The sequence below is a fragment of the Marmota marmota genome, unplaced genomic scaffold, assembly GCF_001458135.2.
Source record: "Marmota marmota marmota unplaced genomic scaffold, marMar, whole genome shotgun sequence".
Taxonomy (NCBI): domain Eukaryota; kingdom Metazoa; phylum Chordata; class Mammalia; order Rodentia; family Sciuridae; genus Marmota; species Marmota marmota.
Genome location: NW_025999977.1, coordinates 21,951,026 through 21,976,886, shown reverse-complemented (window position 1 = coordinate 21,976,886; position 25,861 = coordinate 21,951,026). Strand labels below are relative to the sequence as shown.

General features: G+C 41.4%; 1 protein-coding gene across 5 annotated transcripts in view; it reads left to right on the top strand.

Moving 5' to 3' along the window:
- The first annotated feature begins 1 nt into the window (after position 1).
- Positions 2–25,861, top strand: part of Ston1 (stonin 1) — a 56,067-nt gene continuing 30,207 nt past the window's right edge. The window contains exons 1-4 of one of the 5 annotated variants that reach the window (XM_048804410.1): positions 29–61; positions 17,231–17,299; positions 19,042–19,133; positions 21,454–21,627. The gene's annotated coding sequence lies outside the window, so the exon portion shown is untranslated. Of the gene's footprint in view, positions 62–83; positions 716–17,230; positions 17,300–19,041; positions 19,134–21,453; positions 21,628–22,366; positions 24,345–25,861 lie in introns of those variants that run through there. The other 4 variants (XM_048804411.1, XM_015479681.2, XM_048804413.1 and 1 more) reach the window with 4 other exon arrangements.

The following is a 25,861-nucleotide window of genomic DNA, read 5'->3' as shown; positions in this document are numbered from 1 at the left end:
TCCCCCACCCCTCCCAGTGTGGATGGCGGCGGCTAGAGTCGGAGCCCCAGCTACGCTGCGCGTGAGTGACCAGCCCCGGGGAACAGACGGGGAAGTTTTGGGAGCCCCCTCTCCAGGGTGGGGCCACTCTTAGTTCTCTAGGAAAGTTTGTGGGCGGGATCCCGGGACTCGGGCAACTCCTGGGCTCGCTCGGCGCCCCGACGTGCTGCGTCCCGGTCTTCCTTCAACCTGCACTCGCTGCCCCGTAGGCGCCCCGTGCGGGCAAGGGGGTGGGCCGCGACGGGGCTTCCCCTCCTCACCTCTGCTCTGGGTCCGACTCTAAAGAAAGCAAACTCCAACAGCACCAAAAAGCATCTAGATTCATTTCCCCGAGCGGGGCCGGGGGCTCTACACCCGCGCGCGCGTGGATCCCGGGTCTCCCAGACAGGGGACAGTGGCCCTGCCCTTCAGTCCTGCTTGGGGGCTGTGTATCTCTTCCATCCAGGACCCTTCACTTTCTTTCTGGCCCCTATTCTTTGCACTACTGTCTCCTACCCTTTTCCTGGGAGGCCCGTGGCCCCCAGACTTAGACCCCTACTGAAGTCTTCAGCCTATCCTGTCCCCCCAAAGCGAGGAGCCAGGCCAAGGGGACACAGCCGCAAGCACCGCCACACTTGTCCAAATATTTCCTGCAGGAATAACATTCTCTGGAATTTGGGATTTCAACTTTTGAGGGGTAAGGGTAGTTGAAATCTATTCCTTCTTAGGATTTTACTATTTCTGTTGGTTTGGCATCTTCTTTTTTAACCTCTCCATTGACTCTGCTTTCTTCCAATGATAATAACAAACACTTCGTATAATTCGTCTTTCTAAGCCTGAAAGAAAAGAAACAGGAAGAATGATAAAAAGAAGAGAAGAAGAGATTGCCTGCTAAAAATATGGTGCAGAACCTTGTCTCTTGAAAGCAGACTTTGGTCCACACTCAACTGTTTTGGTAGGAGAAAGAAGCAAGTGTAGCTTGTTTTTAGACTACCCCAAACAAGCTATTAAAGCTGCCTCTAGGCTACAAGTTTTAATTTGCTTGATGGGCAGGGCAGGGCAGGGCTGGGCTGAGCAGAGCAGCGTTTGTTAGCATTCCAGCTTGGCCTTGCCCATCTGCAGGTCTCTGCATTGCTAGCCCGCATCTTTCCACTCCCTTCTCTCTCTAAATAGAAGTTGTGCAAACAAGGCTATGGAAGAGGCTAAAATGAGCAGGACCACAAAGAAAAAAAAAAAAAAACTCATTTATTAAATCCCCAGGCTGTGGCTTCAACTACAGTCCGATTGGCTGGAAGACATGTTTAGTTCATTGTGGTTTTTATGCTGGTTCTTATTATGGTTGAATCAGTGTTTCCATGACAAGCTAGGTTCTCTGGGTGCTTAGAGGAAGCTTGCTAATTCTCGAATGGGTCTGGGAAAATGGAGTCTAGAATCTGGGATATTCTTTTTAGGGATTGATTTGGATTATATTGCAAACCTCTGCTCACTCACCAGAATCAGAGCAGGGGAAGCAGCCAGAGCCTGGTTTACTTCCACATGACCTGGAAGAAAAAGCTTTGCTCACTGTGTGAACAGGAATGCAGGGAGTGATGTTGAAATTTTATTGTATGTAAGGAGAACACACTTGTCAAGAACTTTAGCCATTCCCCTTTCTGTACAAACAATCAATGTGATTGTAACAAATGTAGTAGATCATATTGTGAACAACCCATTAAAACAGGTCAAGGCATTGAACCATTTGGAAATAAAAATTTAAAAAAAATTCATTCAAAGTAAAATAACATTTAAAACAGAATATAATTTACTTATCTCCACTGATCAATTTGACAGTTCTCCATTCTGTGAAACTGTAAGGTTTTACTGTGGTTTCTAAGCTTTATTGATAAGGAAGCATTGTGACTCCATTCAAAAAAATGCCCTTCAGGTTTAAACTTGTTTGGCCCTGTTGCTTAGAAAAACAATGTACTCAGATAAGAATCTTCAGTCTCTTCCTCTTCCTGACATTTTTTTTTAAATTTCCCTCTGAGAATTTCTAATCGTGTATTTAATACCTGATACTATATGGAGAAAAATGTCTTTCTGCCTTGTTCAGCTTTTGCTCCTCTCATGGAATCTTGTTAAACTGGGTGGTTTGGCATTACAGGGGTGGCTTAGCAACCTCACGATAGACTGCTGTGGATGCTGGGATGTCATGAAGGCTACAAAGGGTCCCTGACCTAAGGAGTAAGTGGTTTGAATGGTTAGCTAATAGAAGGCAAGCAGCTCCTATCTGGCCGGGTCAGATGAGTTGCACATACATCAAGTATGGTACCTGCAGAGAGGAAGGAGGGTAGGGATCCTTAAGAAATAAAACAACCCTAAGGAATACCATATGACCTTTAAACACCATGTTGTACAAAAATACTGAACTGTATAAGACATTCTTAGAGTATGGGAGTGAATTTATAGAGCTAGCTATAGATTAGGAAGCACTATTATTTCTCTTTTTGAAAATATAAAAAAATTGGAATTATATGCATTACTATGGATGGTGGAATTACAGGTGCTTTTGATTTTTGTGTGTGTGTGTGCTTGGCTATGTTTCTCAATTTTTTTTTTTACAACAATACTAGTTAATATTTATTGAGCATTAAGCACTGACACCATAGTATGCCATTTTAAAACTCTTTAGGGTAAGTACTACTATTATGTTTGTTATAGAGATTCAGAAACTAGGATCAGAGGGGTAAATTGCCCAAAGCTGCATAGCTACTAATGCTGGAATTGAATCTTGAATTCAGGTCAGTGGTAAAAGTCTGGGTATCTCAATTTCTACTGTCTACTTTCTCCCTGAACGTGTGATATAATAATAATAATAATAATTATTATTATTATTATTATTTTAACTATAAGGAAAAAGTAGATAGAAAAGGGAAGGAAAAATATTTCATGCTTTAATAAGAACTGATATTTTGATTATTTGCAAAATGTCCCTGCTTTCCACCTCTCTCACCTCCCACTGTTATTTTTCTTTCCTTTGAAAATTGCTCCAGACTTAGTCAGAGGCAGCTCACCTTTCCTTGGGAACCAGTTCTGCATGTGAGAAGTATTCAGAATTCTATGGAGACTTTCCAGCTAGACAGGAGTTCTAGGCACCCTATGGGATTCTGGAATAGTTCCAGTACAAGGCAAGATTTAAAGTAGATTAGGCAAATTCTACCTTCAGAGCTCTGCCAATATGGGCCTTTGTTGTTCTTTGAGGTGTTGGCTAGTGTGAGGGGGAGAAAGACCTGTTTCTGCCATGTTTGTGTTTCTTTATGGCACTTGTGAGGCTACTACTTCTGAAACCCTACTCCTTTCTTCTGGGTTCATTTTTCTTCATGCCAATGTAAATTTAGAAGCTTTTTTTTTTTTTTAAATAAAGGATATTTGGCATGTTGTAAAATATTCATATTCCTGAACATGTTTTTGTTTTGCTCTTATTATAAATGAGAGTTTGTCTCTGTGTAGTGTTCTAGACAAAATTATTTTTCCCGAGTCCTTGGAAGATATTTCACCATCATCTTCCTGAATGTATTGCTACTAGTCTGATCACAGATTACTGTCATTTCATTGTAATGTAACCTGTCTTCTCCCTAGATTTTAGGATTTTCTCAAAAATGTTCTATATGTATGTAGGTGTGGATTTATGAAAATGTAATCCTACCCCAAGCTCCGTGAGCATTTGTGATTTTCTAGCTGACTAACCTTGAGCAAATTACTTAACTTTTCTAAGTCTTCCCAGCTATAAAATACAAATAATAATGGTAAACACTTCAAGAGTAATTGAGGAGATATTGCATGAAAAATGTTAGAATAGTCCCTGCCATGTAAGGAAGCGTGAAATAATTGCTTGTGATTACATTCATATTTTTAAAAATTTCTTGGCCTTTTTGAGTTTTATGAGTTTATATAAATGTTAGTCTGTCTACTTGCACACACATTCATAATCCTGTTGAGATTTTTATTGAAATTGCACTCAATTTATAACGACATCTTTATAATACTGGATCTTGTCATCTTTTTTCATTCAGGATTACTGGTGATTACTCCTATAAATCTCTAATACAACTTTTGCTATAATTATTTCTATAGATTTTTTCAATATTTTAAATGATATTCTTTTTCTTATTTTATTTTCTAATTTGTTATTTGCTGGTCTATAGAAATATTCCTGATATTTAAATTTTATTCTTTTATCTAATATCACCCTGACTTCTCCTATTAGTTTTAAAAGTCTGCATGTAAATATTCTTGATTTTTTAATTTAGATAATCATAAAACAGCAGTAATTTGTCTTTTCTATCCAATTACTTATGACTTCTGTATCTTTCTTATAGCCTTGGGTAGAACCTCCAGTACAATGTTCAGTAGTGACGGTGTTGGAGGATACCTTTAAATTTTGTCTTTAATGTGTACTCTTAAAAGTTCCTCCTTAAGTATGAACTTTTGCTTAAGGTTTTAGTAGATATTTATTAAGAACTTTCCGTCTATTCTTAACATTTCTTAAGTTAAAAATTATACTATGACTGATTTTATATAATGTTTTAATGCCTTTCATGTAAGTTATATAAGATTATCGTATGTTTTTCATTCTTAATATTACAATGTGATTAATGAGTATAATTAAAAATAAAAATTAAGATATAGTTAAAAACATGCATATGCATAGATATATATACATGTACAGATGTACAATCTTTTATTTTATAGGGTATAATATGCTAGCATTTTATTTAGAATTTTTGTGGAAGTTCACAAGTTAAATAATTATTCTATAATTATTCTATATAATTATTATATATTTTTTCTCTTGTTCTCATTTTGTTTTTTTAAGTTTATATTAATCCTATTAAGTAAGTGGATAGCTTTTCCTCTTTCATTTATATATTTATATATTTTAAACTCTTTATAAGAGATAGAAATTTGTTGAGCTACATGTGGTTGCCCATACCTGTAATCCCAGCTGCTTCTGAACCTGAGGCTGGAAGATAGCAAGTTTGAGAGCAGCCTTGGCAACTAGGTGAGACCATCTGAAAAGAAAATATAAAAAGGTCTGGGGATGTGGTTCAGTGGTAAAGTGTTCCTGAGTTCAGTTCCTAGTACCAAAAATAAATAAATGAATAAACAAAAGTTTGTTAAGGGGCCAGTCATGGTGGCTCACGCCTGTAATCCCAGTGGTTCGGGAGGCTGAAGCAGGAATGTCATGATTTCAAAGCCAGCCTTAGCAATTTAGCAAGGTCCTGAACAACTCTGCAAGAACCTGTCTCAAAATAAAATATAAAAAGGTCTGAGGATGTGGCTCAGTGGTTAAGCACCCCTGGATTCAATCCCTGGTAACAAAAAACATTAAAACGAATTGTGAAATCATCTTATACAGGGTATTTGTATCAAGTTTCATAAATTATTATTGATTATTAATGAATTTAATTTTTCTATTTTTGATTCAGTTTTGATTGTTTAGTTAAGATGATCCACTTATGTGTTCTTGAATTTATAAACATAAAGTTGTTCATAATTTTCTTTTATGGTTTTATAAGTATTGGTTGTGTCTTACGTTCTTTTCATCATAATATGTTGTGTCAGGGGGCTGGGGATGTGGCTCAAGCGGTAGCGCGCTCGCCTGGCATGCGTGCGGCCCTGGTTCGATCCTCAGCACCACATACAAACAAAGATGTTGTGTCCGCCGAAAACTAAAAAAAAAATAAATAAATATTAAAAAATTCTCTCTCTCTCTTAAAAAAAAATAATATGTTGTGTCAGCTCTTTTTTCTTAATTAACATATAGGTCTATTTAATTAGTTTTTTCAAATAAACAGTTTCTTATCCATATTTTTTGTTTGTCATTTGTATTTTTCTGTATTATTTCTGTTTCTAGCTATTTGAGTGGATGCCTAGCTTATTTATTTTTTGTTTTTCAATAAATTAATTAAAAGCTATAAATTTACCAAAGTATTGCTTTAGCCACATTATACATTTAGATATGTGATGCTTTCATTATCACTTAGCTCTAAATATTTCCTTTTACTTCTGATACTTCTTTTTAAGCTATAGATTTATTTAATTTTCCATTTTTCAACTTAAATTTTATTTTTACTTTGTTTAAATTATTAGTGATTTTTAATTTAGTTACATTATGAAAAAACAGCATGGTCTGTATAATAGCATATATATATACACATATTCATAATATATATACAGCATATATATGTATACAATAGCATATATATATATACACACATGTATATGTGTATGTGTGTATATATATGTGTGTGTGTGTGTGTGTGTATATATATATATATATATATATTTTTTTTTTTTTTTGGTTAGGACTTCCTTTATGTCCAATTACATGAGTTTACCAAACATTCTGCATGTGCATTAAAAGAAAAATATATTACCTACTTAGATGGTGCAAAATTCTGTATCACTCTGATAGGTCAAATTTTTCCTGTCTTTCCTGCTTTAATGCCTGTTTTCTGAGTTCCCCTAGGTTTCTGGAAAATATTAAAACCCCCCACTCTCATTGTAGATTTGTTAATTTCTTCTTGTGATTCCATCAGTGCTTATGCAAATCCATGATTATTCTTGGTGAATTGCTTCTTTTTCTTCTCCTCCTTTAACTTTACTGGGGATTTAACTCAGGGACACTCTACCACCATGCTAAATCCCCAGCTCTTTTTTTTTTTTTTTAATTTGGAGACCAGGTCTTATTAAAGTGCTGAGGCTGGCCTTAAATTTGTGATCCTCCTGCCTCAGCCTCCTGAGTCCCTGGGATTATAGGTGTGTACAGTCTTTGAATTTCTTTTTTTCATTTTGCTATGTAATGTCCTCTTTGATTTCTATTAATGGCTTTGGTTTGATTTCTATTTTGCTTGGTGTTAATATTGCTATACTTGCTTACTCTTGGTTAGTGTTTTCTTTTTTTAAAATTTTTTTAGTTGTAGATGAACACAATACCTTAATTTATTTATTTTATGTGGAGCTGATGATCTAACCTAGTGCCTCCCATGTGTGAGGCAAGCGCTCTACCATAGAGCTACAACCCCAGCCTCAGTATGTTTTTTTAATATTAACTTTTCTTTAAGAGTTTACTTTAAATATGTATATTAGAAAAAATCATTTATATGTTGCTTGATTTTTAAAATTTCATCCTGAAAATAATATATTTAAGATTTTTACATTCTTGGTAAAATATATATATTTATAATATGCACATATGATATGTATATGTATAATATATGTAGGTATATATTCTATTTCTGCCATGTTTCTTTCTTCTTCCTTCCTTTTTTTTTGTGGGGCTGGGGACCAAACCAAGGGTGCTTAGTCACTAAGTCACATCCCGAGACCTTTTTATTTAAAAAAAAATTTTTTTTGGCAGTGCTGGGGATTGAACCCAGAGCCTTGTGCATGTGAGGCAAGCACTCTACCAACTGAGCCATATCCTCAGCCCTTATTTTTTATTTTGAGGCAAAGTCTTGCTAAATTGCTGAGACTGGCTTTGAACCTGCAATCCTTCTGTTTTAGCCTCCTGAGTTGTTGGGATTATAGGCAAGTTCCATTGAGCCTGGCTTATTTTTTTGTTTTACCACTTTTGTATATTCTTTTTTTCTTCTTTTCCTTTTGTTTTTGAATTGATCAAGTTTTGCATATTTCTGTTTTTCTGTCAACTGTTTTGAAAGATGTATATTTGTATTTTTTAATAGTATCCTCCAATTTCTAGCATGTGTATTTAACAAAGTGTAGTCAATTTCTTTATTTTCTTCTAAATGATGCAGTGATTTTAAATGACTTTAAATTTGATCTGCCCCTCTTCCACATTGTCTAAACTCTTCCAATTTCTCCCTACTCACTGTCACAAAGGTTGGTCATTATTTCCTTCCTTCCTATAACCAACATTTGTTTAACTTTACTGATTTCTTTCTCTGGATTGCTTCTTGCATACCTTTGCTTACCTCTTCTTTACTGCTAATTTTTTCAGTAAAGGTCTGGTGTTCTAATACTCAGTCTTGTAATAGTCAGTCTTTTATTTTGAGAATGTCTGTGTTGCAGGTCAGTCTTGAGAGGTGATTTGGCAAGGTGTGGAATTCTAAGTAGCTTTCCCTCGACTTCCTGAAGCTCTCATTCCACTACCTTCTAGTTTCAGTCATTCCTAATGAAATATCTCTTTTTAGCATGTCGCCCTTTCTTAGGGAATCTGTTTTCTCTCTTGGAGACTTTGCAGATTTGCTTTGCCTTTCACATTCTGCCTTTCTCTCTGATATCCAAGTTGGTCTGTTTTTGTATATCCTCCTTGGAACTCAGTGTGTGCCTTTGTGATGAAGGCTTCTGTCTATTCTCTAGAGGTTTCTCAGTTGTTTTCGCTACAAATTTATTTTAAAATAATTATAATTAAAATAATTGTTGGGCAGTCACTGTAAGTCAGTAATGCTTCTAGGTGTAGAGGAGTAGGACTGAATGTCAGAAGCTAAAAGCCTTTGATCCCATATTCATTACGCTCTCTCATCTCTCCATTTGCAATCCATTAGGCAAACCTTGAACCTTCCCATCTTATCTAGGGCCTGAAGAAAATTCTCTTTTGTATTGTGTATCTTTTTATCTCTCAGTATACTCTGAGTGGTTTTTTTTTTTTTTTTAGTTTTATTTCCAATTTATTAATATTTCCTCATCTCCACTTAGTTTATTATTCAACTCATCTATTGTTTTAAAGAAATCAGTGTCTTTTTTTTTAATTTCTAGGATTTCTATTTGGTACTTCATATCTGCCTTTTTCTAATATGATCTTTTTTTGTCTTATCATTTCTAAACATTTGAATTTTTTTCAATACTTTATTTTATACTTTAGATATTTATCTCCTTTTTTGACTTTTTAAATGGTGGTTTATTTCCTCCTATGTTTTACATACTCCTCAGGAGTTGTTTTCCAAAGAAATCCTCTGCACTCAGAGGGTTAGCATATCCTTATGAAGTAATTTTACATTTACTTCAGCTGGTGCTCTGTGTGTTTTACTCCAGAATAGCCTTTTTGTGAATTTCTTGGCATAGAGCCCCTGTGTGATCTGGAAGTATGCATTTAAACCTTGTTCTTGCATGCAGTTCAAGCCTGGATTTCATATTTTATAGGTCTCTCATTTTCCACTCTTTGCCCAAGCAAATGACAGGTTTTCTTGCTGCTTCCTCTCATTGGTGAATGATGTTCTTCTAGATCTGTTTCACTTATGAAGTAGCCTTTGTGGCCCTCAGCATTGTGCAGGTGCTCCCCCGAGGGCTCCTGCTCTGAGGTGGCCATCACCTGCACTCCCCCATTGCACGCATTGTCATCAAAATCCCAGTGCTCGATATTCAGGCCTCTGACGTCTCTGGATTTTTCCATGAGTTCTGTGGCTTCAGCTCCCATTCATTGATTGAACTTTGACTTCCCTCTTCGTTGCTGGTACCTAATTATATATAGGTTTTAGAACATATTTTTATTATTATATTTTTTTGTTCTGTGTTCTGAAGTGTTTGGATTAATCAGGAAGGGTAATTCTTCTGTCAATCCATCATTGTGAATAAAGTTTTTAACTCCTAATTTTAAAGTTTATTGTGTTATATGTAAAGTAGAATCCAAGTAGGTAAATACATATACCCATTAGGATGTGAATATGTGAATAGGCTGCTCCTGATACTGGTGCTGACATCATCACAGGCACCCTTGCTGTGGTGTCTTGCTGTCTGTCTGGCCACATATTTTCTGTCTAGATGAGATCTGAATTTCCCAAACATGATGCTTTCCAAATGTTGGCCTTTAGAGTCTCCGTAGTAGATTAAGACCTTCAAGAGAAGTTTGCAAAAGGCAGTCTCACTTCAGCACACCATCTGAGTATGATGTGAGCATCCCAACACCTACACTGAAGGGAAATACTGCATGTGAAAGGCCAGTTTTCCCTGTGCTGTGTGAAGCTGCTTTTCTCTCTCTGCTAGGCTGCATGATTATCGTGCCTCTCATGGTAAGAGAGGCATACACTAAGCAATTGATTCTTTACTTGCAGCCAATACCATCTCTGAGGACATTGATTGATATCAATGGAGCCTGTTTGTCACGTTTAAAGTAATCTATACAAAGACATCTTCCACCAACCCTTCCAGCAAACCCTGTTCTTTACTTTAAGGAAACCAAACCAGGGTTAGTCCTTGATCTTCTCTGATCCTCACATAAGCTTTAAGTCATAATGGAAAAGAAATGGATTTTGGAGTCAAGCAGGCCTGGATTATTTAATATATCTAAGGCTGTTTTCTTCTCTTATGTAAGACAGTAATGACAAAATCTACCTCAACAGGTTGATCTGAAATTCAGTGAGATGACAGGAAATATATGGGTCAAGTGCTTGGTATATATTAATGTTCACAAATGTTAGTCCCCTCCCATTTTGTACCTTCTCTTGCTGGTTCCTTCAAAACTAGGATTGTGCTTTAGAAGGTCTAATAGGGAAGACTTCTGGAGAGAGCCCTTGGTCACACCCCCTATTATCTTCTGTTTTCTTGGTAATCAATTTACTTTTCTTTTGTGTAAGATTTCTTAATGCATTTGTATGCCACTTGGTAGCCCATACAGCCTACTCCTGAACCTTTCTATAGAATACCTATGTGGTTACCTAAGAACGAGGACCCTCTTAACCAGAAATATCTCTTCACTTTATTTGTTGGTGCTCTTCTCCTTTAAGGAAATAAAACTTTTATTACAAAGACCCCAGAGGGAGCCTGTTAAGTGTCAATATTAGAGAGACACTTTTGGGACTAGATTTTCCCAGGAGGGGCTTGAAGACCCTCCTGAGTCATTCAAGAGTAGGTGATGGAGAGCTGACAGAGAGAAGGTAGCCATAGGAAGAAATACTGAAGGTGTTACTTGAGAATTTCACAAAACCTAAAATGTGCTTATTTTACAACAGTCATTATTTGGGTCCTGTGGCATCTGTGTATGACTCAGAGCATGTCAATTTTTGCAAGGGACTTTTTAGAAATAGTAATGACAGTGATAGCTTTGACTGTTCTTAAGCAGAGGGAAAGAGCATTATGAAAACAAAATGATTAAAATTATGGATATGCCTTCATATCTGTGGTCCAGAGCACAAAAATAGCTTTTCCACTGCAGAGCTAAGCCAACAGTTTCATGGAAACAGCATTGAGAATCTAATTTAAAACAGCCATGACCCAGAAATTCAGAGACGGGACTGACATCTTGGCCCCTGTTCATCCCTTTGAATATTTTTTTCCTAGCTCACGGTAATACATATTCGGGGCCAATTTAGAAGGCCTGGAAGATAGTAATTGATGTTACAAACCTTGTTTTTGTTGGCCTCTGTTTAACATTAATACAAACAGAGAAATATTTTAATCTCAAATCTTTACACCTGAGAAGCTTGCTTAGCGCAGCTCTGGGCCCGTTGCTCCTGTGTGGCTTGAAGTAAAACCTCATGAATTTTGTGAAAGTCTCACTGCTCTGTCATGGCTTCAGTGGAAAGTGTTCAGTTGGGGTCATTCTAAGTAGCACACCAATGGTCAAGTGCTCCTGATTTTTGGAAAAATGATCTTATGAAAAAAAAATGGTCAGACTTTCCTGGGAATTAGATGATAATGTCAGGATCCTCCAGTTCCAAGAAAGCTCAGACTTGCCTAGATCAGCATTTTCCTCCAGCAAGAAAATACATTATTTTGGGCTTAACATTATCCTCTTTATTAATCATTTTTTGTCATCTGCAAGAGAGAATGGCACATGTGATGGGGCTTAGCCAGCTTTAAACAGCCCCCTGCCTGTTGGCATCTGCCTCTTTCTCACCCACACAGTCCTCTTTGCTGCCAGATGTTCCTACTTAACTGCTCACACATGCACACCCCCTGTGCCAACTCTGCTGCAGACTCTTACCTCTTGTTGCCTGTCTGACCAGAAGGGCTCCTTTCCCAGATTCTCTTGAGGGTGCTTTATGGGCTGTGTGCAGTGCACTCTGCAAAGGGAGATATGCAGAATCTCCCCACCAGAGACAGCAGGCGCTGGCTGCTTTATTGGTTTCCTATGCTCCCTGTGCTCTTCACTCTATGCCTTTCATCCTGAAACTTTTCTGTTTGTCTTGGTTCAGATGTTGCCTTGCTTAAACTTGATTTCTCTGTGCTTCCTGAACCCTGACTTTATTTGGTTAGGACTTCTCCACCTCCACCGCTCATGCAGTCAGCCACCACTTACTGAGCAGTGACATCACTCTCTGGGGCCACCAGAATCACCAAGGAGAATAATGAGGTGATACTATAGTTCTGTAGAGCTTTGTGGAAATTACCTGTGCCCAGAGAGACATACGTGAAAAATAATTTCTTCTCCCCTGATATATTTCAAACTTGAAGCGTGTAGGGGCCGGAGCCATCAGGTTCAATGTCGGTTTCTCACCTGAATTCTGCCTAGCCTCCTGCCAGGTTTTCCTGCCTTTGGCCTTGCCACCCTCTAATCTGTCCTGTTTTCTGCCAGAGCTTGCTTTCCCAAATTCAAATCTGATCCTGTTTATTCTCTCTTTAAATTTTGCCTCTGAATCCCTATTGTATTTAGAGCAAACACACACTCTTAGCATAATAAAGAATGGCTTCTGTGACCCCACCTGTCTGCCTCCCCAGCTGTGCCTGTCTTCCTTGGCAGGATCAGGCCCTCTGCCTCCCTGCCTTTGTACTCTCACTCTGTTCTGCCTGATCAGTTCATATCAACTGTCAAGATTCAGCTCAGAGGTCCACTCTTCTTAGAGGCTTTTTCAATTCCCTAGGGCCAGCAGCTTCAGTCCCCCACCACCATTATGGGTAGTTACCGCCACCACTCCTGCCAGTCTTGATTAGGCATCTGGGTTTGAGTCCCACAGACACCTGGGATGGGCTTTATCACATTAACAGCATTCGAGAATGGCCTCTACTAGAAGGAGAATGCCCTGCGGTAGTGGAATGTGACTGTTTGACTTGCAGTGGTGTGTAGTTTCAAAAGTGTTTGGTTATTGTTGAGTGGATGTATGCATGCATGAGTTTTTTTCTTTTTCTTTTTTCTTTTTTTTTTTAGGCCAGAAATTTCTTCTCTTTTTTAGACCGAAAGTCCCTGGCTTTTATTTATTTATTTTTCCTTTTCTTTCTTTCTTTTTTTTTTAGTTGTTGATGACCTTTATTTATTTTTATGAGGTGCTGAGGATCAAATCCAGTGCCTCACGTGCCAGGCAAGTGCTCTACTATTGAGCCACAACTTCAGCCTCATGCATGAGTTTTAATTCACACACACTTGTGCACACAGTGTGATCACACACACTAATATATAGATCCCTGTGGGAACCTTATTTCAGGTCTTACTGAGAGTGTTTACAAAGTGCATAAAAGGTGCTTAGTGAATTTCTGTTGAGTCAAAGAAAGAATGAATGCGGGACTGGGGATGTGGCTCAAGCGGTAGCGCGCTCGCCTGGCATGCGCGTGTCACTGGGTTCAATCCTCAGCACTACATACAAATAAAGATGTTGTGTCCACCGAAAACTAAAAAAAGAAATATTAAAAAAAAAAGAATGAATGCAACTACACACAAACTATGGAAAATTTATCCCAAAATATATTCAGAAGAGAGGCATAATGTAGCCTTGCTTCTGCTTAACTGAAATAGGAAGAATATGGGGCTGGAAAATAAGATTAGTTTATCTTCTCAGCTCTATTACCATGAGCAAATAATTTTGTCTTTCTAAACTTCTGTTTCCTCATCTGTCAAATGAAATGCCAGAAAAGATAATACTTAATGCCTGCTGAACAGTTTCTAAAGTCAGTCATTACTAGGCCTAAAGATAGATGACCGGCTGCTTTCCATTAAGGGAAATGAATTTGGAGCTGTTATTTTTTTAATCTCATCACGTGGCATGTCCGAATGGAGTCCTAAGATGGACCGGCATTTGCCTAAATTGGGGCAGGAAGCCAAGTCATTGTAAATCAAACACAAAGCCAGAGGCAGGACCAAGATGCAATGCCCTGAGTAGAGTGGGGACAGCAGTCAGTGTCCCACCGCAGTCTGAGGTCAAAGCTGGCCTGAGGTCACCATCAGGAAAGAAGTGTGGAAGGGGGCTGGGTGGTTTGCTTTTAGGATACACTGAAAATTTGTCCTGCTCTCAGGAAAGTCTCTGGGAAACCCCTACCAGCTGCCTCAAGTTCTCTGGAGGCTGGTAAAGGAAAAAATATTTAGACTTAGGCCTCCAGAGCATCTGGGGAGACCTGGAGGAGGTTAATTTGGGGTTAATAGGAAGGAGAAGAGTTTAATCTTGTCCAAATGAGAATGAAATGAACTAACTTATAACACAATGAGGTCTCTATCGCTTGAAGAGTGTAGTGTATGCAGCCGCTGAATAAATCCTCAGCCAGGGATATTGCATTAAAAATTTCTGAATTATGAAGGTTGAAACTAAATGATGTTAAAAGTTATTTTTCTCATTCCAAGAGAACCTTTGCTTCTCATGTTCTCAGTGAATCTCATCTAAGTAAACACTCAGGTTTATTTTATTTTTGGGGGGTAATGTGGATTGAACCCAGGGGTGCTTAACCATTGAGCCACACGCTCATCCCTTTTTATTTTTTTATTTTGAGACAGGGGCTTGCTAAGTTGCTTAGGACCTTGCTAAATTGCTGAGGTATCTTCAAACCTGTGATCCTCCTGCCTCAGCCTCTTCAATTCCTGGGATTACAGGAGCACACCACTGTGCCCCGCGTACTTTCAGGTCTCGGTGTTTGAATGTTTCTTGAATTGGACCTTGTGTGCCAGGATGTGGCCTGACCAGGACCCCTCGAGGGACATTACACAGTTTGTACAGGTGGTGGGCCTGTTACTTCCTCATTTGCCTCTTGCTCTGAACTGAGCTGTATAAGCAAAGAGCAAAGAGTGTAGCTGTTTCTGGTATCTCAGGTGCTGGAAGACTTTGGTTTCTTTCATTCAGCTTTGTCTTCTGGACCCTCTGGGGTAAATTAACCTAGACATTGACTCTCAGGCTTGGGAGACCCTTTCTATACAGGGAACTTCACTAGCATGTCAGCTGGGCTTTTTTTTTTTTCTTCTCCATGGTACTGAGATTGAACCAGGGATGCTTTACCAGCTTTACAACTGAACTACATCCCAACTTTTAAAAAAATTTTAAAAATAATTTTATTTTTATTTTGAGACAGGGTCTCACTATGTTGCTTAGGGCCTTGCTAAGTTGCTGAGGCTTCCCTTGAACTTGCAGTCCTCCTGCCTGAGCCTCCCAAGTTGCTAGAATTACAGGCATGGTCAATATGCCCAGCTTCAGCCTGGCATTCTCAAGAACCTCATACTTTACCCCAAATGCCTGCTTTCCCTCTTTTCTTTCTTTTTCCTTTTCATTTTTCTTTGTCATCTCTTTCTAACTCTCCATGCCCACTAAAATACTGTGCAGTGTTTTTCTATTCAAATTCTTTGCTCTCCTGGTATCCTGGTGAATAGGAATGTGGGTGGCTTGTAAGCTCTATTATGCACATAAAGCAAAATGCCCTGGGTGGTTAAGTGATGCGGTTAATTCATTGGCAGATCAAGGAGGTCAGGACCCAGGTTTCCTGACTTCTCTCCCAGCCTCTGTCCTGTGGATCACACTGCATTTGCTAACAGCACTGGAGTCACAAAGAGCATCAATTTTATTCTCTGTGTGTGGTCATTGTACCAAAAGAATTTGCCCGGGAAGCAATCCCAGGCCTCCAGAGACTCAGAGTCTGAGACCACACTAAAGACCGTGAACAAGAGTAGCAAGAGCAATAGAAACTTACCTAGTGCTTCATAGGTTTCAAAGAAACTTTCACGTCCATCCCCGTGTATGATGCTCCCCATAGTCCTTTGATGTGGAAGAGCACATTGGAGCTTCGTTTTGCAGGCGAAGTGTGGAGTGCGGGTCTCTGGTGGGTAAAGGATGTCCTGAACAGAGATGCTAGCTTCTCATCCCGAAACCTGCCCTGTGCCCAAGTTCAGAAAAACCAGGAAAAGGGAATGAATTGTTTCTATCTAGTGTCAAAGACAATGGGGACCCTGGAAGGCAGACCTTGGGGTCTGAGTTTGGCAGTTGGCAGCTGAGTGCAGTGTTTGGAAATAGGATATAGGTCAGGGATGAGGAAGGGTGGTGAGGCAGGTTCTAGTCCTTGAGATCAGGCCAGCTCCAGATGGATGGGTTGGAACAATATTAGTATGGATGGGAGACAGAGTGAAGGCTTTGGAGGTAGGGTCCCTGGCTAGTGAGGTGGCCCTGGGTCTAGTAGAGATTAGCTGGGGATTCTGAAGTGAGAGGAAAGACCTGCTCTCATCAGATGGGAGTCTTGCTATAATCTTAGTTTATTTGGGCATTTATTTAACTAAACCACAGGAATACATACTAATATCCTCCATTTTGTGGATCAGGAAACTGAGGCTAAAAAGGATAATTGGTTTGCCCTAAGTCCCATAGTTAGAAGCTAAGCCAAGTACAGAATCCATGCTTTCTGAGTCCTTTCACTGGTGCTTTTAGCCGCTGTCCACGTGGTAAGCAGCTGCGAATTTTCCCCATGTATGCCTAGAGGAGAAGTAGATAAAACTCCTTCATAAGTATGGCTCAAGGTTTCACTTTATCTTTAAAGGCTAAAAAACCCAAATGCAGAGTTGAACAATTTCTTGAGTCCTTCTTGTTGAACTTCCAAGTGGTTGGCTTTCTCTAAGTCAATCAGGAGGAAGTTGTTGTCTCAGACTTGGAATTAACATCCACACTCTGGTGTGGCCCGATCCTTGCTGGGCACCCTAGATATGTGGCCCAGTGAACAGCACAGTGGAGAGAATAAGTTGAGCTCTACACTGGGGTTTCCTGGGGGAAGTGGTTATGGGTATGAGGTCTGAGGACGTAGTATAACCAAGCTGGGGGCCCTCCTGTAAAGGAAGGCTGCTGTCCTAAAGCCCCCAGGGTGTAGCTATGTAATTCAACTCAGTCCACTTTTCCTCCCTCCAAGGCCTGAACCATGGCCAAGGGCCAGGTCCATCTAAGCCTTGCCCCTCCCCCTATGTTAAGTGAGTGAGGCTCTACTGCCCCTGAGCCCTGGTAATTGGGCCCAACAAACTGAGCAAGGATGCTCAATGAGGAACCTCATCATGTCAGCTCAGCCTGTTGCCCTGCTTGTCTTCCTAACTAGGCACCTTCCCCTACAGGTGGTGGAGCCTCTGCTTCCTGATGGCTGCCTGCCTGGTTGTGCTTTGGTGGAGATCCTGAACTGCATGGTGGTGAATCTTTCCCTGTCAGATGTACATTTTTACACACACACACACACACACACACAGTCCTAAAACCTCAATGGGAGGGTCTTGCTTTGAATTTCTCATGCTGTTGCAGTTAGATGGTGACAGGGATCAGAATCACTGAAGGCTCAACTGGCTGGATGTCCACAATGCTGCCCTATGTGGCTGTTCCATGTGGCTTCTCTGCCTGGCAGAATAGCCTGGCCTTCTTCAGGGATTCTCAGGGCTCCAATAAGCAGGCAAGGGAGGTCTCTGGGTTAGTTGATGCTTTTGCCCCTAATTGGAATTGTTGCTTATGCCACATTGTGTTGGTCAGAGTGTTGACAAAATCTACCTAGATTCAAGGAGAGGAGAAACAGGATCCCTTCTTGATGGGATGGGGGCAAGGTGATATTGTGACCTGGCATCTTTGGAAAGCCTCTGGCCTGCAGTGTGGTTGCAGGAGTCTTGAGGAGTTTAGGCAGGAAGCAGACTTCTGGGAGGTATACGCTTCTCTGCAGACCCCATCTTGGGAGAATGAATCGTCATGGTTGTGGGATTTTGAAGGGACCTTGGAAACCACTTGTTAGCAGTGACTTGTTTGAACTTCCAGAGCCAGGGAGAAGCAGAGCTGGAACAAAGCTTCCACCTGCTGGGCTACGACTCCAGCTCCAAGACCTGACATACATCTGTGTGCTTATCACAGTGGAGAGGGGAATATGGGAAGAGGGCCTCTGTGTCGGGGGTGGTGGGTGAAGGTGTGTAGCATAGAGTGGTCAGCACCTCAGACAGGGCAAGCTGCTTGCTCTGATAGATCTATTGGAGCTGTGGGCCATGCTGGGCAGGGCTGTGTCCAGGGTGGAACCAGGGTGACTTTAGAACAGACTTCCTAAGCAGGTTGGGAGTTTTCTAGAGCCCAGAGGAAGGGGTCGTCAGTCTGCCACATGTTCAAGTATCTGTGACTGAGAATCCAAGCAAGAGCTGTGTGTTTAAATATAAGCTAACCCTGAGGGTGCTAGGTGGCAAATCCAACCATTGGTGCCCACTTACATGTTTCCAATCAGACTTTGCTTTATGTGCAAAATTCTTTTGAAGCCTTTGGTGGCCCCCGAGATGCAATAAAATTCACAAGTATTTTGTGAGCACTCCCTGAGGACTTAGAGATATGAATATTATTTTTTGTGTGCTCATGTCTGCATTTGAGACCAAGACATTAAGTAAATGCTGATCTTTCATAACCTTAATCAGTGATTTTAAAAAATCTCTCCTAATTTTGGGATCGCTCAAGTTGTTAAGTATTTATACACATTCATGAAAGTCCATGGGGCTGGAGAGGATAGAAGCAAACCTGCTCCTGTCTCTGCAATTCAGTAGCTTCAGCCTGTGTAGCTATAGTGATGTAGGCATTTCCCAGTGACCTTTGTGGTTAGTAGCATCCAGGACTGGCCATGGATATACCAAAGTACATTTGATGTGGGGGCATGTGTGCAGCCCTGATCACCTCCCGGGTTGTCTCTGTTGGCTTGTGGCCCAGTTCAGACAGCCAGAGAGGAGACCTGCCCTAGTGATGACAAATGTGTGCATGAGTGGATATTTTGTGTCTGCTCACTGGGGTGAATAAAGCCAGGTGGGAGAACTTCTTTTACACCAGCGTTAAGTGGCACATGACCCAAATCAATAGAAACACGAGCAGTGTTTCAATCCTGAATGCCTGATTTGCTGCCCATGTCTCTCTACTGGAGCAGATGTTCATTTCCTCCCTCTGAAGCTGTCCCTGCCCTTGAGCCATGTTGCCTGGGGTGCTGGCCACTCCCGGTCTCCCAGTGCATTTAGCAAGGTACGTTTTATCTCTCATTTGTTGTTTTCTTTAGTCTTTCTGACCAGGTTATACACACTGTAGAAGCAGGAACCTATAGTAATAAGTCTGTTTATGATCACTCCCTCGCACTGCCATTTCACAGATGTTGCTTTATTTAGTATGTGCAAGAACCCATTAAGGTAAACTATCAGTCTGTGTGGATTAGTGTAACTAAATACCTTAGACTGGCCAGCTCAGGAACAACAGACATTTATTGCTCATAGTTGCGGAGGTTGGGAATTTCAAGGTCAAAGTGACTGTAGACTTGGTGTCTGGTGAGGGCCTGCTCTGCTTAATAAATGATACCTTCTTAACGGTGTCCTCCCCCAATAGGAATGAACAAGCTCTGTAGGGCCTCTTATAAGGGTACAATCCCAATCAGGTCAGAAGGGCTGTTCCTACTGACCACAGCTTGTCTGGTGTATGGGAAGGAATTGTAGTTTAGAGCATTAAATATTTCTTTTGGGCTATTGAGCAACTTGCCTTCCTTCAAACACTAAAGGTTATTACATGATAATTAAGATAAATTATTTGACCAATTTTCATAGCAAAATGTTTGATTTGAGTGATTCCCCCCGACCCCCCCCCCACCTCCCACTAAATATTTAAGTCTAGAGAGAGAGATCCTCTTTAAAGTTTTTAAAACTTCCAAGACTTTCTACTTATCTTCAGGAGGAGCAGTTGGGCCTCCTGGGAGAAGGAAGGAGATTCACATGTTTAAGTTGTGTGGTCTGAGCCAGGCTACCATCAGCTAACTTTATCTCACATCATTTTGATGGTTTCCTTGGAGAATTCAGAATAAAAGTCCTGGAACCACCTCTAGTAACCACAGCCCAGCTCTCCAGGACCGTTGTGGGGATAATGCCCTCTCTCATTTCTCTCTCTGAGTGCCTTGCTCTTTCCACTGAGGAACCCACGGAACACAAATGCCAGAAGCAGCTCTGAAAGCGGACCTTGTTTGCAGGCCCTCGCTGGAACGAAGGCTTGCTTGTCTGCCTCCTTCCAGCCAGGAGTGGGCTGAATTTTCTGGAGAGTGGGAAGCCCTGGGGTCCTTTCTGTGCTGCCTCTGAAACCAGAAAGTAGGTAGGGTATGAAGGGCTGCCAGAGACCAGTCCACCCAGGAAACAACACAGTATCACACTGCAAAAACCCAGGGTCTGGGTGGTGACGTGGGTGGGCAGCAGCCTGGCCTCCATGTAGGGCGAGTGGGCAACATGTTCCCTTTCTTCCAGATTGGCAGCCTGGCTCAGCTGCTGAAATTGGCCCCGACCCTTGTCTTTACCGACCAAATCCCCAAACTCCAAAGTCTTCCTGTCTGTATTGTTCCTGTCCTCTGCACTCCTTCAGCACCCCAGGAAGAAGCTCTTTCCTGCTTTGGGGTCTCTGTCTCCTGGGTTTACTTTGGGCTTCCTGGGTGTGTCACTCCTTTTCATTGCCTCCTTCTATAATTTGGCTCAGCCCTCAGCTCTGAAGCCCTGTGGCTTTTCTCTTTCTCTCTTGCATTCAGCTCTCACTTAGCCCAGAAAGACCCCTGACTCTCTCTGCTAGCCCCCGCTTCCTCTTAAACGTTCCTGTGTCTTGTATCTGTTCTAGGGCTCTGCTGTTCTGAGTGCCAGATTCCACCTGCCCCCTTTCCTTTAAATCCTTTGAGTCCTCTTTTAAAATATCCCTTTATCCTCTTGTCCTATGCTGATTTCTGCCCTGGTTGTTAGTGTGGTGTTGTGGGAAGATCATGAGATTTGGGATCTGAGTCAGGGACCAATTCTGACAGAACCATTTTCTGGTTGTGTGATCCGAGGCACATTGCCAAACCGAGGTTTCCAAAGCATTGTCTGCAAAGTAGACCAGTTCGGAAGGCTGCACCTCAGGCCTGCCACATTCCCAGCTCCCTGACCCTAGAGCAGGTTTCTCAACTTAAGCACTACTGATGTTTCCAGAGGAATAATTCTTTGCCCTGTGTGTCCAATGCACTCACTATAGGGTGTTAGCAGCATCTCTGGCCTCTGTCTACAAGATGCCAGTAGCATTCCCACACCCATGGCTATGACAATCCAAAGTGTCTCTAAGCACTTCCATATGTCCCCTGGAAAGCAAATCGCTGGTAGAGAGTGATGTTAAGTCTTGGTTTGTGGGTGACAAGCATGGACCCAGGTTTTCAGGTTATAACCTTAAAGTAAGTCATCAGCTGCATGTGTGAAGGGCCATGTCACTTTTAATCTTTCTTTCCTGATTATTTTTGATGTCTCCAGCTGCTGTGCTGACTTGCTTATTAACTTGTGCTTTTCATATCACAACCCAGGTCAGCACATGCCAGGATTGCACTTTGATTTTCTCTTGCTGGAAAATGAGAGACCTTTCAGGGTCAAACACAAGCCCTGGGACTCTCACTGGCGACCTCTCAAGCTTGGTATTGCCTGCTGCTCAGGCCCTGGCCTTGGAGCTATGATGATACAGATTTGGAAACCTCATGCTTGTAAGCATTATGTTGCCATTTTTTGGGGAACCTACTATGTGGCAAGTTACTTATTTGGCCCTTATGAATTAGACTCCTTATTTTCACATTATAGATTGAGGAAATGAAGGCCAAAAGACACTTAGCAACATGTCCTAGAGGTAGTGATTCCAGAAACCAGGATGAGAAGCCAGGTGACTTTGACATGATAGCCTGTAGCACTTGACCTCCATGCTCTTCTGCCTTTGTGGGTTGAGCCAATGCTATAACTAGAGGTCAGAATCCCACAGAGCAGGGCTCTTCTTACTTGGGATTCAAAATGCCTGTCTTGCCACCCACAAGTCCTAGGGTATGGTGTTGTGAATGAAGAGCAGAGCTGCAGGCCAGGCAGAGGCTGGTCGAGCCTTGGGTCCCAGCACTAGGTCCAGCTTAGGAAAGGCCCCCAGTTAATCTGACTCCCTCCTTCATAACCTGGATATAACTTGGTCATGCAGCCTGCCTGACAGACAGCCAAGAGGTCTGTGCCACTCACTTAAATGCGGATGAGAGGCTGACCCTAGCCTGGCCCTCTTTGCTCCCCTGCCTGGGCCTCCCCCATGAGGACTGCTGGTATACCAGGGAAACAGCCTGTGGCTGCTGCTAGTCCAGGGAGCTATGCTGAGAACCTGCCAACTCAACGAAGCCACTAGGGGCCCCAGAGCTGATCCTCCAGGTCATGGAAGAGAAGCCGGCAACAGAATGAAAAGGCCGAGGTATCTGGATTTAAGGGTGGATTGTGAGTTCTCTGGTTCCATGTTCCACACCTGCCATGTATGTTATGAGGAAAGTTCCCTCCTCCTCCTCAAGGCTCTCAAGCACATTAGTATCCTATAGGCTGTGCAGAGGGTAGCCATGAAGAGACCTGTCAATCTTTTAAACCAGGAATTCTCAATTGCATGTGACACTGGGTCTTTTTTCCCTACCCTATTAACTTTTCTCCATTTTGGAAGATGCTGTCTTCAAGGACTGGGTGACTTATAAACAAGAGATTCATTTCTCATAGTTCTGGAGCTGGGTGTCTGAGATCAGGGTGCCAAAATGGTCGAGTTTGGCCAAGGTTGCAGATGGCCAACTTCTCATCTTTGGCTTGGTATCTGTTCATACTGTTGTCAGAGATAGACAGCGGGACCTTAAAATGCTGAGGATAGATTTTCATTGGTGATAACTATTGCATTAGGGGAAAGAGTCCAGCATGAACTGAACTTGATTTGTATAGAAATGACTGAGACTTCTGAAGGGAGATTGAGCCCTGTAGAGTCAGGAAGTGAAAAAATTACACAACATGGGAAGGGCATTGGTCCAAGTGAAACCCATTTAAGTTTGCAAACTGGTGTTTATCAAAGTTGGCTTCTACCCTCCCATCAAGCCTGGAAAACGGGAACCCTACCTTCAGGTGTGGGCTGAAACAAACAGTAAACTCTTCAGGCAGCCTTGAGTTTTGTCAAGCAGGCACTTTAAGGGAGGCCAGTGTCATTGGAGGGATGCAGCCTTGAACCATAAGAAGCCATGTTTGTTCTTGTTCAAGGCTTTATAGGTCAGAGTCGACAGGCCTGTTTAAGAAGGAGGCTCTGATCCTGCCTAGAGTCTGGTCAAAGAGAGAACCTCTGTCATTCCTCCCAAAATGTAGGAAATTAACAGATTATAAAATAAGCTTAAAGAAATAACCAGGACCCAAATTCAATGCCAGAAAAATGAAGGTTAACTGCCACAGGGGAGAGGCAGGGTGGGCAGCTGAGCTGGAATCAGAGCCGATAGTATTACAAGGCATGGGGAGATTATGCTGTGGCTTAATATTTTACAAATGGTATTTCCTGTTGCATAGCTTACCTAAATACCACAGGTTTGGATGGAACATTATGGACTGTACAACATAAGTGTTAATAGTATAGCTCATGTGGACTGGTTACTTCTCCATGACCTAAAATGAAGTGAGGCTTTTCATTTTCCTTGACGTCTTGTTTCCTTTCTGTTTCAAACATTTACTTTTCCTTTTAAAGGGAAAACTTCTGTAGGAATGATATTTGAAACATTGTCATAGCATAGTAAACCTTTAAGAGAATTCTCCACAATGCGTTTTTACACACTGGTCTGCCTGACTTTGTTTCCACCGTATGCATCCTGGGGGAGCAGTTCGGGTAACTGGATTGCACTCCTCCAACCACACAAAACAAGACTAGGGTTTTTCAAGTGTAGCTCCAGTCTAGTTGTATCGCTCTGGAGGAATCTGGCACTGTGGGGAATCTGAGAATTCCTTATTTGGGAAACAGCCAATGAAACCACACAGATACCGACATTAAGACATTCTTTCTCTGGATTATGCAGTATTGTTACAGAGCAAAAAGTCAGAGGCATAAAAGACTAAATTCCGTCTTCTGCAAAGGCTAGGGTGTTCTTGGGAATCCAGATGTGTTCCTGAGGCATGAGGAAAATTGAGCCCAACAGTGACAGTTGGGCTCGGGGCTGATACCAGGAGGAAACAGATAGGCATTGGTGATGACCTCCTGAGCTCCAACAAATACTTCCTCAGCCTCAGTCCTCCCTCAGCATCTGGCGGTTACAAGAAGCCAGATGCTAGGGACACACTGGAGGGTGTTCTCCACAGACGTATTGAAAGGGACCGTCATCAGCCGCAAATGGCCTGGAATGCTGCTTTGCCAACCCAACGCATCTGATCTGATTTCTTCAATCTGCAGGAGAAGGTAGAGCGTCCTATGTACCTTTTTGGATGATTTCTTTCTTTCTTTCTTTCTTTCTTTCTTTCTTTCTTTCTTTCTTTCTTTCTTTCTTTCTTTCTTTCTTGATGATTTCTGAAGAAAAGCAAAGGAAACTTCAAAGAACATCAAAATAGAGGGTGTTGGGGTGAAATGGGAAGAAGGACTTTTCAAGGAGTTAGATGGAGTTTGGAGAATTAGTATGCCAAGACACCTCCTAGAGGAGAGGGGGCACCTACAGGTATTTGTTAGACAAGAGTTCTGAGAAATTGCTCATTATGAAACATAGGATGGCAATTGACGCAGTCAAGAAGGGACAGGAAGTAGGTCAGGCTGAGTTGTGAAAGTCATTCTCAGAAATGATCCAAATCCATGCTGGGCTATTGTTGTTCTTGAGCAGCTTTGTTCCAGAGTCTGCCTTTCCCACAGCCTGATGCAGATGCATGTGGTGGACTTGGTGGAGAATCAGGCTCTTCCCAGGTGAGAATAATGTCCCTCCAGTTTAGAGAGCTCCTGGCTACCGGAAGTGATGGCTCTCCCTGGTGCAAGCTCTTTAGTTAGGGTGGGGGAAAGTATTCAGAAATGGCAGGACAATAAATGCCAGCAAATCACCTAGGCCTCAGGAAGTATTTGACTTTAGGATCAGACAGAACTGGTCACAGCCCAGGTCCTGTCTCTTACTGGCTGGGTGACTTTAGGTAAGTAGCTTAACCTCTCTGAACCTTATTTTTCTCTTCAACAAATGATGATAATGTTATCAGCCCATGAGGTTGTATTGAATGAGAGCATCCATACACAGCCTTTAGCAGACCAGGTGCACATACTATTTGATAAAATGTTTGTTAGTTTGGTTCATTGAACAGAATGCCTCCAATTTCTTCCTGACTCTAAAATTCAGTGATTCTTTGAACTGAGGAGGGCAAATATAGAGATTTACTTTGCTGAATGTAAAAAAGATCGTTTTAAATTATTTAATAAAAATATATTGAATTTAAATTCGTGTCAGGCATTCGCAGATGGAGTGGAAAATGCTCTAACAAATGAAACTTGAGCCCTCCTTAAAAAGCTTCACTCTTGACTCAAATAATATGAGATATTTTCCTGGGATCACTTGAAACAGTTTATTCCCAAATTCTTTTTGTTGAGGCTGCTTTTCTCCCCCCCCCCCATATCGGTGCCTCTTATTTACAAAACCTGTTGCAATATTATTGATATTAAAGGGACTGCTATTTGTGATTTCCTTTCAGAAATAATTTAGAGTCAATTTGTGATAATCTCTATAATATTCCCACAGGATTTCTTAAGTGGAAGAAAGTGTAGGAACTTATGCAGGTGCAGGCTTTTTGCACATTTTTCAGGTTTAGTTCCCTCCTGTTGCTGATCTACCATGTAGGATGGTGAGAATAATTGATTTTTCTAGGACTTCCCTAAAACAGGGATTGTTAAAGTCTTGCACATTCAAGGGAATGTGCTAGACTTCTGAATGCCCCCTGTCATATGTATTC